We start from the raw sequence: 16299 nt of genomic DNA, 5'->3' as shown, positions 1-16299 counted from the left end.
CAGAAAACTTAACTTTAGGAGAGCAGGAATCAGACTGGTGTCCAAGAGTCCACAGAGAAATCACCCGCAGGGCAGAAAGGGCGTAGGCTGCCTTAAATCCAGTCAGTGACTCCACTCAGCCAATCGTCTTCATTAGTCCCAGGTGCCTGAAAATCAGGCTCACTACCTTCCTTCACTAGAATAGGAAGTTCACCAGGCCTCAGTGACGGAGGGGAAAATGAACTCACAACACTCACCCCAGAGCTGAGCACTAGTAACTGGACGCCAGAGTCTGTGCAGAAGTCCCAGCAGCTAAATCCAGAGGGCAGGGGACTGCAGGTCTCCTGGCCCCATCAAACACCCATCGGCACAGCAGCACCCCAGAGCCCGGAGCTGCCACGAAGGAGTGACACCTGTAGTAGGCTAAAGCTGCCTGCCATACGGGCAAGGACTTAAGGACAGGAAGGAACAGAGGCCAGAGCATAGCTTTAGGCAGCAACGACCTCAGAGGACAGCGTAATAGGAAGGCCTCCAAACCCATCTGGCTCAGTGAACCCTAAAATGCTTCCAGGTTGCCCGGATCTCCATTACCATCTGTTATCAGTGCTCCGGTCTGCACCTTGAACCATTAAGTAAAAGTACAGGAACCCACGACCCCTGAGTCTTGAGTCATCCCTCACTCTCTCAGTCCTGTACCCCAATGTTCACAATCCCTTATAAGAACAATACTGATAGCCCTGTGGGGAGCAGAACCATCTCAGCTGCGTCACCATCGGCCCCAGTGGAGTCCTTAAGCAGCATCGGCCATCCATTGCCAAACACCACAGGTGGCGTCACGTTAAATTCCCTATAAACTTTCTCCCTCAGCATTTTATTGCATGCCCAGGGCCACAGAGCAGGTCCCTGATGCTATGACAACCCCCGGGAGAACTGTTCGACCCCGACAGGGTATCCCACGGCCCTGGTGGGCATCGCACATGCAGCTCTGTTTTCTATGTCACTGTTCATTTAATGGTTCTATGAATATTCTTGCTGATCTGCAGTAGACAAAATTAAAAGTAATAAAATAACATTACTTTTTTTTATTACTTTCTGTCTAGTACGGAAGAAAAATCATGTCATAGTATATGTGTTAAAATAAAACTAAACTCCCCCCCACACACACATATTTGGAGCCTGTAAATTGTTTTCAAATTGTTTTTGTATTAAAAAAATCTCTCACATATGTACGTCAAATTGTATTTATAAATGGTGATGAATATTTCACAGTATTTCGTTTTCCATTTTACTAACAATCTATTATAATGTCAAGATGACATTGTACTCCATAGAAAGGGCAGTTATTATAAAACATAAGATCCTTTGGATATAAGACACTTGACTGCATAGTCTTATAGTATTTTACCTTTAAGGAACATTTGGAATCATTTATTAAAGCATTAGGCAAAATGCAATCTGCATCTAACATGAGATGTCTTATTTATTACTTATGTGCAGCAGTATGTGAATGTATATGAGCAGTAACATTAAGCATCTCTGTACACCATCATTTTATAAATATATAGTATTGGTTTCCTCAACATTATCTCATCTCTGTATTATTTTTATACCTGCAGTGGAAACATTTTCAGTCTCCATCTTCCTTTCCACCCACTCATTGTTGCAGTGGAATTATTAGCTGAAGGTAATCACTGTTAAATAATTATGCAGACGATTGTACCTTATGATTTCTGTACATTTTGATTTATTACATATCTATATTTTTCCTGCACAAACCTGAACATTATGGCCTTCTGTTTTCCAATCAAGCATGGCTGCAAAGAAACATTACATGGTTTACTATGATGATATGAAATATTTACTGTGTATCTCAATGCAGTCATATGTTTAGTCTTATTCTCATTAGCTTGATTCTTGATTCCTCCTTTACTAATGCTTCTTTCAAGATTGCAGTATTGATCATTTATTTTATGGTAATTGCAATCATTCTTACTATTTGCAAAATACAGTATATACATAGAAATTAATTATCTTGTTGGCACTGATGTGAGACAACTTAAGGTTCTTTAAGTGGTAAGTTGTCACTTGTTTGTGGCTACTAATACATTATAGACATAGATTGATATTTAATATGGATATTCACACACTATGCAGTCATTTGTGGTAGGGTAACACGCATATGGAAGACAACATGATGAAATAGGTAATAGCACGATGGTCTTAATAGAGGGCATTTGCCACTGACTTCCATTGTATTGCCTATTAACCCTTGGCTATTGAGTATTTTCCAATAATATAAAAAATACAGGGCAGCACGGTGGCTCAGTGGTTAGCACTGACGCCTTGCAGTGCTGGAGTCCTGGGTTCGAATCCCACCTAGGACAACATCTGCAAGGAGTTTGTATGTTCTCCCCGTGTTTGCGTGGGTTTCCTCCGGGCACTCCGGTTTCCTCCCACACTCCAAAGACATACTGATAGGGAATTTAGATTGTGAGCCCCATCGGGGACAGTGATGAAAATGTGTGCAAAACTGTAAAGCGCTGCGGAATATGTTAGCGCTATATAAAAATAAAGATTATTATTATTATTAATAATATATTTGCAAAAGTATATGTGACTTCTAAATGCTGTTATTTCACATGCAAAAATGAATGAGATATTTATTGTATATTAAGCATGGTTTACTTACGCATTAATTTCACATGTTGTTAATAAAAAAACACAGATTATTTGTATGATTTAGTTAATTTTAATGACCACTTTTCTTTGTATGTTAGCATATCACAGTACATAGGTATTTACATTAACCCCTTCACCCCCAAGGGTGGTTTGCACGTTCATGACCGGGCCAATTTTTACAATTCTGACCACAGTACCTTTATGAGGTCATAACTCTGGAACGCTTCCATGGATCCCGGTGATTCTGACATTGTTTTCTCGTGACATATTGTACTTCATGTTAGTGGTAAAATTTAATTCAAATAACTTGCGTTTATTTGTGAGAAAAACGGAAATTTGGCGAAAAATGTTTAAAATTTCGCAATTTTCCAACTTTGAATTTTTATGCCCTTAAATCACATAGATACAGCACACAAAAAACTTGATAACTAACATTTCCCACATGTTTACTTTACATCAGCACAATTTTGGAACCAAAATTTTTTTTTGTTAGGAAGTTATAAGGGTTAAAAGTTGACAATTCTTTGCGATTCCGCACAAAAGAATGAGCATGTGCGGAATACCATAGGAATGCATGGGGTGCGTTCTGTACACGATTTTTAAGCGTTTTCGCGCCGAAAATCGCGGCAAAAACGCTTAAAAATCGCTACGTGTGCACATAGCCTAAAAGACGCTTTTTATTGTAAAAATAGTTTTTGCATCACCACATATTGAGAGCTATAATTTTTCCGTATTTTGACCTACCGAGTCATGTGAGGTCTTATTTTTTGCGGGACGAGTTGACGTTTTTATTGTTACCATTTTTGGGCACGTGACATTTTTTGATCGCTTTTTATTCCGATTTTTGGGACGCTGAATAAACAAAAACCAGCGTTTCATGAATTTCTTTTGGGGGGGGTGCGTTTACACCGTTCCGCGTGCGATAAAATTGATAAAGCGGTTTTATTCTTCGGGTCAGTACGGTTACAGTGATACCTCATTTAGGTCTTTTTTTATGTTTTGTCGGTTTTATGCAATGAAAACTATTTTATATAAAAAATAATTATTTTTGCATCGCTTTATTCTGCGAGCTATAACTTATTTAATTTTTCACTGATGATGCTGTGTGGCAGCTCGTTTTTTGCGGGACAAGATGACGTTTTCAGCGGTACCATGGATATTTATATGCGTCTTTTTGATCGCGCGTTATTACACTTTTTGTTTGGCGGTATGATAATAAATCATTATTTTTTGCTTTGTTTTTTATTTTTATTTTTTAAGGGGTTCGCTAAAGGGGTTAACTAATGGGACAGTTTTATAGGGCAGGTCATTACGGACGCGGTGATACCTAATATGTGTACTTTTATTGTTTTTTGTTTTTTTTTATTTCCAAAAAATGGATTTATTTGGGGGAATATTTTTTTTTTCTAATTTATTTGGCGACTTTTTTAAATTACACTTTTTTTTATTTTTTTTTAACTTTATTAAATAGTCCCAGGTGGGACATCACTGTCCTGTGACAGATCGCTGATCTGTCACATCACAGATCACTGTGACAGATCAGCGATCTGTCACAGGCAGTGCAGAAGGCTTCCTCATGCCTGCGCTTTGCAGGCACTGAGGAAGCCAGCTTCCTGCAGGCCCCCGAATCCAAGATGGCGACGGGGGCCTTCGCAGCAGCGCTGCACATTGCGCTGCCGTGGGGGGCTCAGGGATGCATGGAGGGAGCCCCCTCCCTGCCGATGCTTCCCTTTAACCCCTGGTACACCGCAATCATGTTTGATCGCGGTGTGCAAGGGGTTAATGTGTCGGGGGCGGTCCGTGACCGCCCCTGACACATTGTGCCGGGTGTCAGCTGTGATAATCAGCTGACACCCGGCCGCGATCAGCGGCGCTCACCACGTGGGCGCCACTGATCCCGGTAGACGTACTATCCCGTCCATGGGCATAGGGGCCCGGGTCCCATGGACAGGATAGTATGTCTGATGTCAGGAAGGGGTTAATATTTGCAGCAGAAAAATGTGTTGCAAATACTGATGTCTTGCCAGGAAAAATGCAGCATATATTACATGCATATTTTAGATGTTTTTGATGCATTTTCACTCATTCCCCATTCAATAGTATGGGTGAAATCTGCAGCAAAAACACTGAAAGAATTGACATGCTGAAGATTTAAATCTGCTGCAAATCTGCAAGGAAACAATAAGTAATGTGTGCATGAAACTTCAGGGATCTCATTCACTTCGCTGGTGCTAGGAAATTTTAATCTGAATTAGAAACTTTTGTACAGACTCCAAGGCTACGTTTCCACAATGAGCTTTTGGTGAGTTTTTGGCACTGCAGAATGTCTGCACCTATAATTTAAATTAGGTTATTTTTGTTTTTCATTGCATTTTTGTAACATGCCTTTTTATAGCGTTTTTCACGCAGCATTTTTTATCTCTTGTTGGTATGTCATGCTTTAACCCCTTCGCACCCGAGCCTGTTTTTGCCTTCGTGACCGGACCAATTTTTTCAATTCTGACCAGTGTCACTTTATGAGGTCATAATTCTAGAACGCTTGAACGGATCCTGCTGATTCTGACATTGTTTTCTCGTGACATATTGTACTTCATGATAGTGGTAACATTTCTTAGATATGAACTGCGCTTATTTGTTAAAAAAATCGAAATTTGGCGAAAATTTAGAAAATTTTGCAATTTTCAAACTTTTAATTTTTATGCCCTTAAATCAGAGAGTGATATCGCACAAAATAGTTAATAAATAACATTTCCCACATGTCTACTTTACATCTGCACAATTTTGGAAGCATAATTTTTTTTTTTAGGAAGTTATAAGGGTTAAAAGTTGACCAGCATATTTCTCATTTTTACAACAAAATTTACAATACCATTTTTTTTAGGGACCACCTCACATTTGAAGTGAGTTTGGGGGGTCAATATGACAGAAAATACCCAAAAGTGACATCATTCTAAAAACTGCACTTCTCAGTGTACTCAAAACCACATTCAAGAAGTTTATTAACCCTTCAGGTGCTTCACATGAATGAATGGAATGTGGAAGGAAAAAATAAACATTTAACTTTTTTTCACAAACATTTTAATTCAGAACCATTTTTTTTATTTTCACAAGTGTAAAAAGAGAAAATGAACCGCAAAATTTTTTGTGCAATTTCTCCAGAATACGCCGATACCCCGTATGTGGGGCTAAACCACTGTTTGAGCACACGGCAGAGCTCAGAACGGAAGGAGTGCCATTTGACTTTTTCAATGCAGAATTGGCTGGAATTGAGATCGGACGCCATGTCGCATTTGGAGAGCCCCTGATGTACCTAAACAGTGGAAACCCTCCACAAGTGACCCCATTTTGGAAACTAGACCCCTTAAAGAACTTATCTAGATGTGTCGTGAACACTTTGAACCCCCAAGTGCTTCACAGAAGTTTATAACGTAGAGCCATGAAAATAAAAAATATTTTTTTTTTCCACAAAATGATCTTTTAGCCCCCAATTTTTTATTTTCACAAAGGAAACAGGAGAAATTGGACCCCAAAAGTTGTTGTCCAATTTGTCCTCAGTACAGTGGTACCCCATATGTGGGAAAAAACTACTGTTTGGGCACACGGTGGGGCTCGGAAGGGAAGTAGTGACGTTCTGAAATGCAGACTTTGATGGAATGGTCTACGGGCATCATGTTGCATTTACAGAGCCCCTGATGTACCTAAACAGTGGAAACCCCCAATTCTAATTCCAATCCTAACCCCAACACACCCCTAACCCTAATCTCAGCCCTAACCCTAGCCCTAACCTGCGTGCCTGCCTTTTTTTTCTTTACTTTTTTTCTTTTTGTGACAAGATCGCTGCCCTGCGATCTGACTCATAGTAACGCCACTTCTCCTCTGATCTCACACTGACAGATGATCAGAGGAGAAGCGGCGTTACTATGTGACAAGATCGCTGCCTGGCACATAGTAACGTGACTTCTCATCTGATCTCACACTGACAGATGATCAGAGGAGAAGCAGCGTTACTGTGTGACAAGATCGCTGCCTGGCACAGCTGTGCCAGGCAGCGATCAGCTGTTCCAGGCAGCGATCTAGTCACACAGTAACGCTGCTTTACCTCTGATCATCTGTCAGTGTGAGGTCAGAGGAGAAGTTGCGTTACAATGAGTCAGATCGCCGGGAAACAAGCAGCTTTCCCAGCGAGAGCTCTCATTGGCTGCTGTGACGCTGACGTCATCAGGACCTGAACCAATCAGGTCTCGATGACGTTGGCGGCCCCAGCATGCATTGTGCACCGGGATCCCCACGTTATAAGGTATGTGGGGGTCCCGGGGGGCACAAAACCGCTGGCAGTAGATAAACGTCGGCGCTGCACAAAGCCCAGCACGCGCCAACGTTTATCTACTGTGGGCGGTCGGGAAGCGGTTAAAGAAAGCTGTGTTGTTTTTGATACTTCGTGGTATTTGGCTTTGTCAAAACTTCATTGATATACTTAGTGCAGAGTACATGCTGCGGAAACACACTAAAAACACACATGCGTCTTTTTACCTGTGGATTTTCTGCATCTAATTCAAGTCTGTGGGGAAAATCTGTACAAAAAAGCTAAGATTACCTGCAAGACAAATTGACTAGGTGTGGATTTGAGACACGTACGCACATCAGTTTATGCTAAGTAACGAAAAGCCCAGTGGGCAGGAGATTTTAATAAATCCCATTCACTTTGCTGGAACTGTGCTTCTGTGTTCTTGATGCAGTAAAAATACGCAGCTTCAAATGCACCAAAAGTTGATTGTGGGAACGTAACCTAATAATAGCTCTCTGATAGATTGTAGGAAGTATTTAAGATGCACATGGATATATAGTAAAATTCCTTTAATGCGTAGTTTAATATTCCAAAAAACTTTCTTAATATGGCAAAAAAACGACAAAAGCAAAATGTTGAGAGGTGAATTTGGCAGACTGATATACTTTTTTTTCTGACAGACCAATATCCAAAAGATCTGATTATTGGCATTAACTCCCAGATTAGGGAACTTTAATGATATCTTGAAACAACATCTTTTTCAGCATTCACATCTAAAATAAAATTAATTTCAAACTGTTTTTTGTTTTTATACCTGTTTTTTGTGGTTTGGTTTTAATGTAAACAATTTTTTTAACAATTACATGTGCTTTCCTGATATTTTTTAAATTACGTAGTGAAACCTATAAAGTAAAATGCCATACCTAGAGTTTGCTGCATTTTGAGTACCATAATCTCGATAATAAATAAATGCCATAAAGACAACAGGAAATAAAAAATAACGTACACATATCCTGGAAAATACTAGAGATGATGCATTAAAATGCTGTATATTAAACTGTCCTTCACAATTCTATGTATTTACCTGACATACTGTATATCTGTAAATGTATGTTACCCTAGAATACAGTAGTATAATACTTTATACAGTAAGGAATACTGTATATTATAGTCTTGCACATATGTACAATTATGAAAACCTTATTAAATGTGCTTGGTATAACTTAAAGTGTTCTATGTGCTTTTGCATTTTCCTTCTATTTTATACTTTTGCATGGTCAGATCAGTCACCTGATGATAGCAATAAAAGATGGAAAAAATCCAGCATCCGCAACATGTGGGTTTTGTATATTAAAACATAACATAACATTAAAACAAAATAAAATAAAAAACATTTGAAGAGGGCTGGGGGGAATAAGGTAACCCAGGAAACACAGGTCTATGCATTTCAAGCTAGCACGCTCTTAGTCCTTAGGTCAAGACTAACGCGAGCCCTAAACGCATAGACCTGTGTTTCCCAGGTTCCCTTATCCCCCATCCTTCTCTTCATATGTTTTTTGTTTTATTATTTTTGTTTTAATGTCGCAATAAAAGTCATGTTTTAATATGCTACAGCCACATGTTGCGGAGGCAGGATTTTTCCTTTTTCTATTGCAATCGTTACCCAGACACTGGTCTGGAGTCCCTGTGCTCCGCACCTTATTGAGGCACTTCTACATTTGGTGAGCTGATATATTTTTCCTTCCCCCTTTTTACTCTTTTGCTTTTTTCACAGCAAGATAGCACCAGTTCACTTATTTAATTTATAGCTAGCACAAAACAAACAATTGCATTCATACACTATGTATAAATGATTGACATTCCTAATTTTTTTGTGTGTTCATGTGAAGTCATGGACAAAGCAAAGTCTATAAATTCCACATGCACTGACTGTGAAGCTATATGCATGTAACAAATATTACAATGATTCAATGACCCATGTCAGTAATGCTTCCCCTCGATAAAAGCTTCCATTGTTGTTATAATATACAGTGGGTAAAGAAAGCATTCAGACCCATTTAAACTTTTCACTCTTTGTTTCATTGCAGCCATTTGGTAAATTCAAAAAAAAATTTTCCTCATTAATGTACACTCTGCACCCCATCTTACTGAAAAAAAAAACAGAAATGTAGAAATTTTAGCAAATGTATTAACAAAGAAAAACTGAAATGTCACATGGTCATAAGTATTCAGACCCTTTGCTCAGACAGTCATATTTAAGTCACATGCTGTTCATTTCCTTGTGATCCTCCTTGAGATAATAATACTCCTTCATAGGAGTCCAGCTGTTTATTTAAACTGATAGGACTTGGTTTGTGAAGGCACACACCTGTCTATATAAGACCTTACAGCTCACATTGCATGTCAGACTAAATGAGAATCATGAGGTCAAAGGAACTGGCCAAGGAGCTCAGAGACAGAATTGTGACAAGGCACAGATCTGGCCAAGGTTGCAAAAGAATTTCTGCAGTACTCAAGGTTCCTAAGAGCACAGTGACCTCCATAATCCTTAAATGGAAGAAGTTTGGGACCACCAAAAGTCTTCCTAGACCTGGCCGTCCAGCCAAACTGAGCAATTTTGTGAGAAGAGCCTTGGTGAGAGAGGTAAAGAAGAACCCCAAGATCACTGGGGCTGAGCTCCACAGATGCAGTAGGGAGATGGCAGAAAGTTCCACAAAGTCAACTATTATTGCAGCCCTCCGCTAGTCAGGCCTTTATGGCAGAGTGGCCCAACGGAAGCCTCTCCTCAGTGCAAGACATAGTAACATAGTTATTAAGGTTGAAGGGAGACTTTAAGTCCATCTAGTTCAACCCATATCCTATCCTAACTTGCCCTAACATGTTAATCCAGAGGAAGGCAAAAAAAACCATGTGGCAAACAGTAAGCTTCACATTGGGGAAAAAATTCCTTCCCGACTCCACATACGGCAATCAGACTAGCTCCCTGGATCAACGCAATATTAAGGAAACTAGTGTATATACCCTGTAATATTATACTTTTCAAGAAAGGCATCCAGTCCCTTCTTAAATTTTAGTAGGCAATCACACATTACAACATCATATGGCAGAGAGTTCCATAGTCTCACTGCTCTTACAGTAAAGAATCTGCGTCTGTGAATATGCTTAAACCTTCTTTCCTCCAGACATAGAGGATGCCCCCTTGTCCCCATCACAGGTCTAAGAGTAAAAAGATCATTAGAAAGGTCTTGGTATTGTCCCCGCATATATTTATACATTGTAATAAGATCACCCCTAAGCCTTCGATTCTCCAAACTAAATAACCCCAAGTGTAATAACCTGTCTTGGTATTGCAGACCCCCTAGTTCCCTAATAACCTTGGTCGCTCTTCTCTGCACCAGCTCCAGTTCAGCTATGTTTTTCTTATACACTGGAGACCAGAACTGTACACAGTATTCTAAGTGTGGTCGCACTAGTGACTTATATAGAGGTAAAATTATGTTCTCCTCATGAGCATCTATGCCTTTTTTAATGCATCCCATTATTTTATTTGCCTTTGCAGCAGCTGCCTGACACTGGCCACTAAATGTGAGTTTGTCGTCTACCCATACACCCAGGTCTTTTTGATTGACAGTTTTGCCCAGTGTTTTACAATTAAGCACATAATTATACATCTTGTTCGTTCTACCCAAGTGCAAGACCTTACATTTATCCCCATTAAAGCTCATTTGCCATTTATCAGCCCAAGCTTCTAGTTTACATAAATCCTCCTTTAATATAAAATTGTCCTCCTCTGTATTGATTACCCTGCAGAGTTTAGTGTCATCTGCAAATATTGAAATTCTACTCTCTATGCCCCCTACAAGGTCATTAATAAATATGTTAAAAAGAAGCGGGCCCAAAACTGACCCCTGTGGTACCCCACTGCTAACCGTGACCCAGTCCGAGTGTGCACCATTAATAACCACCCTTTGTTTCCTATCCCTGAGCCAGCTCTTAACCCACCTACACATATTTTCCCCTATCCCCATTGTTCTCATTTTATGTATCAACCTTTTGTGTGGCACCGTATCAAAAGCTTTTGAAAAGTCCATGTACACCACATCAACTGCATTCCCTTGGCCCAGTCCGGAACTTACCTCTTCATAAAAGCTTATCAGATTAGTCTGACATGAACGCTCCCTTGTAAACCCATGTTGATATTGGGTCATAAGGTTATTCTTCTCCAGATACTCCAGTATAGTATCTCTTAGAAAACCCTCCAGGATTTTACCAACAGTTGATGTTAAACTTACTGGCCTATAATTTCCAAGTTCAGTTTTTGTCCCCTTTTTGATTATTGGCACCACATTTGCTATACGCCAGTCCTGTGGTACAGACCCTGTTATTATGGAATCTTTAAAGATTAAAAATAATGGTCTATCTATGACTGTGCTTAATTCCTGCAGTACTCGGGGGTGTATCCCATCCGGGCCCGGGGATTTGTCAATTTTAGTGATTTTTAGACGCCGCTGTACTTCCTGCTGGGTTAAGCAGGTGACATTTAATGGAGAATTTTTATCCCTGATCATGTTATCCGTCATGGGATTTTCTTGTGTAAATACTGTTGAAAAAAAATTAATTAGCATGTTGGCTTTTTCCTCATCCTCATCCACCATTTCACCCAGACTATTTTTAAGGGGGCCAACACTATAATTTTTTAGTTTCTTACTATTTATGTAGTTAAAGAATATTTTGGGATTATTTTTACTTTCTCTGGTAATGAGTCTCTCTGTCTCAATCTTTGCTGTTTTGATTTGCTTTTTACAGAATTTATTTAATTTTCTGTATTTATTTAATGCCTCATCACTACCTACTTGCTTTAATTCTCTAAATGCTTTATTTTTATCTCTTATTGCACCCCTTACAGCTCTATTTAGCCATAGGGGTTTCCTCCTATGGCTAAATAGCCTGCATAGAGTTTGCTAAAAAACACATGAAGGACTCCCAGACTATGAGAAATAAGATTCTCTGGTCTGATGAGATGAAGATAGAACTTTTTGGTGATAATTCTAAGCGGTATGTGTGGAGAAAACCAACCAGGCACTGCTTATCACCTGCCCAATACAATCCCAACAGTGAAACGTGGTGGCAGTATCATGCTATGGGGGTGTTTTTCAGCTGCAGGGACAAAACAACTGGTGGCAATTGAAGGAAACATGAATGCGGCCAAGTACAGAGATATCTTGGATGAAAACCTCTTCCAGCGTGCTCTGGTCCTCAGACTTGGCCGAAGGTTCACCTTCCAATAAGACAATGACCCTAAGCACGCAGCTAAAATAACAAAGAAGTGGCTTCAGAACAACTCTGTGACCATTCTTGAGTGGCCCAGCCAGAGCCCTGACCTAAACCCAATTGAGCATCTCTGGAGAGACGTAAAAATGGCTGTCCACCAACGTTCACCATCCAATTTACCAAATGGCTGCAATGAAACAAAGAGTGAAATATTTAAATGGGTCTGAATACTATCCATACCCACTGTAAGTAGCTGTGTTGCTAAGTCTAGATGAAAGAACGATGTACAGTTCACCCCTTTAATAGCTGAACAACGTCACCCCTGATGTCACAATCCAAATTGCAATTGTATTGTTTATAATATTCAACGTTTATATATTTTTCTGTGTATTAATCTAAATCCTGAAATTTCACATCATTTATTGTTCTGTAAATTACAGGATTTCCCAATTTGATTCACATTGTTGATGCTTCTAGGTGGATTAGCCACATGTCATGATTATGTTGAGGATGTTAATATATAAGACTAAAACAACAATTTGTCTTGTTCAATATAGTTTACTCATTTGAAAACAAATAGCTTTCATACATGACATCTCAAGTCTTGTTTTACGCCACAGAATAGTGATGTACAAATAGGACTGCACCCTGGTTGAAAATTTGTGCCATGTAGTATGAGAGCTATACAAGGAAATCATCAGATCCACTCGGCTTTCATAAGAATTAGTCTGTAGCCGATCTTTTGGCAGATGTATTCTTTCTAGGTTGCTGTACAATGCTGTTCCATACTCTTTCTACAGAACTAATTAATAGGAATCTGCAATAATCCCTATGTCATATGTTATAATTTATATACAGTACTGTGCAAAAGTTTTGGACTGGTATGGAAAACACGTTATAAAGTAAGAATGTTTTTAAAATATAGAATACTTTGATCAGTTAACAATATGCATAGTAAATTAACAAAAGAGATCTAAATCAAATCAATATTTGGTGTGAACACTAGACTTGATTCAATCCATTAGATGCAAATCAAATTTGAGTCAAATTTTATTAAATTCGCTGGTCTCACTAAATTTGAACAATATTTGATTTGATTCTTGCAATTCACCAAAAAAAGCCTGCCCTTTTCACATATTGCTGAAGATTGCATCAGTCACAGAAAGCTAACAAGATCTCAGGCGTGGCGCTTGACATTCACCATAATGTCTTGCAGCTGTCTCATCACATTGTATAGCACAGTCTATAAGGAGGGACTATCATAGCCTGTATAAAAACCTAGGCAGGGAATATAACAACCACGTTAGGGTGATTTTAGGATAGTGAGAGGATGTCAGAGTTCACAGCACCTGGTGAATTTGAATTTCAAAAGATTCAATTGTTAGGGGCTGGGTGGTGGAAGCACTGTGCTGGGGCAAAAGGAGAGCCGTGAGGGGCGTAACTAGGAGCCTCACCCAATCTGACCTTGGATACCCATACGATACTGCGACCGGAGGAAAGATGAAGGAGGTGGACCAGGTGCTACTCCAGGACTGACATTGGGTAGATTGCAGCTGACCGCCTAGGAGTGGCAACTGGGGCAGCCCGAAGAAAGGTCCAGTAGATGCAGGGAGGTGCAGGCTGGTCTGGTTGATGGAAAGGCAGGTGGACACGGCTGATAGACAGGCAGGCGGGCACGGCTGACTGACAGGCAGGTGGGCACAGCTGATAGACAGGCAGGCACACGGGAATACAAGCACTGGGACCTGAGAACTAATAAGAGTGTTAGGAACAAACTTACAAGGTTGCACAGGCACCTCCCACCTGGTGGAGGTAACATAAATAGTAAGTGCTCCCCAGCCATTAGCTGGGGACACTTTAGGATGGTGCATGCTGTCCCTTTAAGAAGATATGACCACGCATGTGCCCTAGACACTGTGCTTGAGGATCTGTGAGCAAAATGCAGACTTCGGGCAGCCACAGGAGAACAAAGACAGGGCGCAGGACTGCGGCGGTGAGTATATCTGTGTCTCTGCTGGGGGAGGGATGCAGAGAGCTGAGACGCTGGAGTCATGGCAAGAATGTCAGGAGGAGGAATGCGAGGTGCAGGGCCGTGGCGGTGAGAGCATCGGTGTCTTTGCCGGGGAAGAGGATGCAGAGACGCCGGCGTCACATCAATCATCTCTAGTGATCGCTCATTGCCTTCAAAACAGCATTAATTCTTCTAGGTATATGTGTACACAGTTTTTGTATGAACTCAGCAGGGAGTTTGGAAAACTAAGCACAGATCTGTGTAGGTAACCCCAGACAGACAATGTTGAAATCAAGGGTATAAACATAGTTCTTTATTACATTGGTTGTATATTTGGGCCTGCTGCAGAATAAATTTACAGCAAATCAGATGCCTCCAAGATGGTTTTGCATGATGGATAAGTATTTGCCTGTATTTCTCAACAGTGAGGAAAGCATTAAAGGGAACCTGACAGCTGATACATGCTGATTGATCCACAAGCAGCATGTATCAGTCACTGACTGCATGATTTCAGCCATGAATGTTTAACTCTGAAACGCTGTGGGTCACTGGAGCCTTCTCACTGCCCACTGTCTGTGACTGGCAGGTCTCTTCCTTTACATGCAAGCATGGAGAGACCCATGGGCAGACATATCACTGGTGCAACCTGTGCGGCCGCACATGGGTCCAAGAGGTAAAGGGGCCCATTTCTACCTTTAAAGCAGGTGCAATTTTGCATTTTAGGAGCTCTTGGGCTTCAAAGGGCCCATATATAGTTCTTTCACATGGCTCCTTTTCTGTCTGTGTTCACCAGTGAAGAGACCTGTGAGTCACTGGCAGTGGGCATAGAGAAGCCGACAGTGACTCATCTGTTTTCTGTGCTGCTCGATCCCCGGCCAGCTTCTAAAGTATGATTTTTGTGCATTTCAGGGTCCACCATTGTGCCGGGGTATTCGACAGAGCAAGAAGAGACACCAGGCCGATTAACAATCCAACAAGATTTATTGGAACAGTGAACTGGAGCAACACAAATGAAAGTAATTATGCAGCGTCTGTAATGAGTCCACAATGATTCCACACAAAGGGAGCAGATCCCGGGGCGCCACCCGGCAATCCAACGCCAAGAAAATAGAAATAGTCCTTGGGTGAATTCAATGGATCCAGCAGATGAGGGACACAACACAGTCCCACGTGGCAGCTTCTAACAATACACACGGTCACTGGGATCTCGCCTCAGCATAAGATCCCAGCCCTTAGCAGGTCACCACACAACTGACTCGGCCAACACATGATTCTATTGTCCTGTGTACTGGGATCAGCCCATCTAAGGGGAGGTTCACACCAACTTTTAACATGTGGCTACATTGAGAAGTTTCCAGAAGCTACCGGATCCATTCTACCTTACAGGTTTGTGTATTGGATAAGTCCCATGCTGAGAAGAGCAAAGGCAGAATCCCCCACTAGATGCAGTACAAGTGAGGTGAACCTAGGCCTGAAATATGCCAGAAGTGACCAGAAGGTACGTCTAACCGCTGTGTTTACATGTACTAAATTTGTTTTGCCTTCAAACTTACTCTCACCATGCTGACATACGCTCTAACAGTTTTGGCTCTATTACTCCTCACTCTCCTTCACTATCCACAAACTCCAGCACCCACTAACCAAATAATAATCTCTCCTTGCCTCCCCACCTGACCTCCTCTGCTGACCTGCTCCTTGACTTCAGAGCTCTCCTAATAAAATACAAAACAAGCAGCCCACCCTCCTTCTCCCACATGCTCTGCCTCTCTCTGCTTCTCCTCGTTGCTGGCGACATATCTCCCAACCCTGGACCCCCACAGCCCATACCTCCCATTATTACCCCATTCTATCGTTCCTAACCCAAGAGAAACACCAGAGATCTTTCCCACCTCAAATCTGTGCCCTTGACAGCCACCACCCTGCTCCCACTCTCTGGATCACTCTGGAATGCCCGCCCCGTTTGCAATAAACTCCATGTGATTTACGACCTCTTTACCTCTGGTAATTTTTCCTTCCCTGGCCTCACCGAAACATGGCTGACACCCTCCGACACCGCCTCCCCTGCTGAGCTATG

General features: G+C 41.0%; 1 long non-coding RNA gene across 3 annotated transcripts in view; it reads left to right on the top strand.

The window, feature by feature from the left end:
- The first annotated feature begins 14106 nt into the window (after positions 1–14106).
- The window catches only part of LOC141095655 (uncharacterized), a 244238-nt gene continuing 242045 nt past the window's right edge, over positions 14107–16299 (top strand). For all 3 annotated transcript variants that reach the window (XR_012233444.1, XR_012233443.1, XR_012233442.1), the window contains exons 1-2: positions 14107–14207; positions 15135–15723. This is a non-coding gene — a long non-coding RNA (uncharacterized lncRNA). The remainder of the gene's footprint in view (positions 14208–15134; positions 15724–16299) is intronic.

This window comes from Dendrobates tinctorius, unplaced genomic scaffold (assembly GCF_039654945.1).
Source record: "Dendrobates tinctorius isolate UK_male_01 unplaced genomic scaffold, ASM3965494v1 ptg000070l, whole genome shotgun sequence".
In the NCBI taxonomy this organism is placed as follows: domain Eukaryota; kingdom Metazoa; phylum Chordata; class Amphibia; order Anura; family Dendrobatidae; genus Dendrobates; species Dendrobates tinctorius.
The sequence above is the reverse complement of the archived record's forward strand: the minus strand, read 5'-3'. Positions and strand labels throughout refer to the sequence as shown.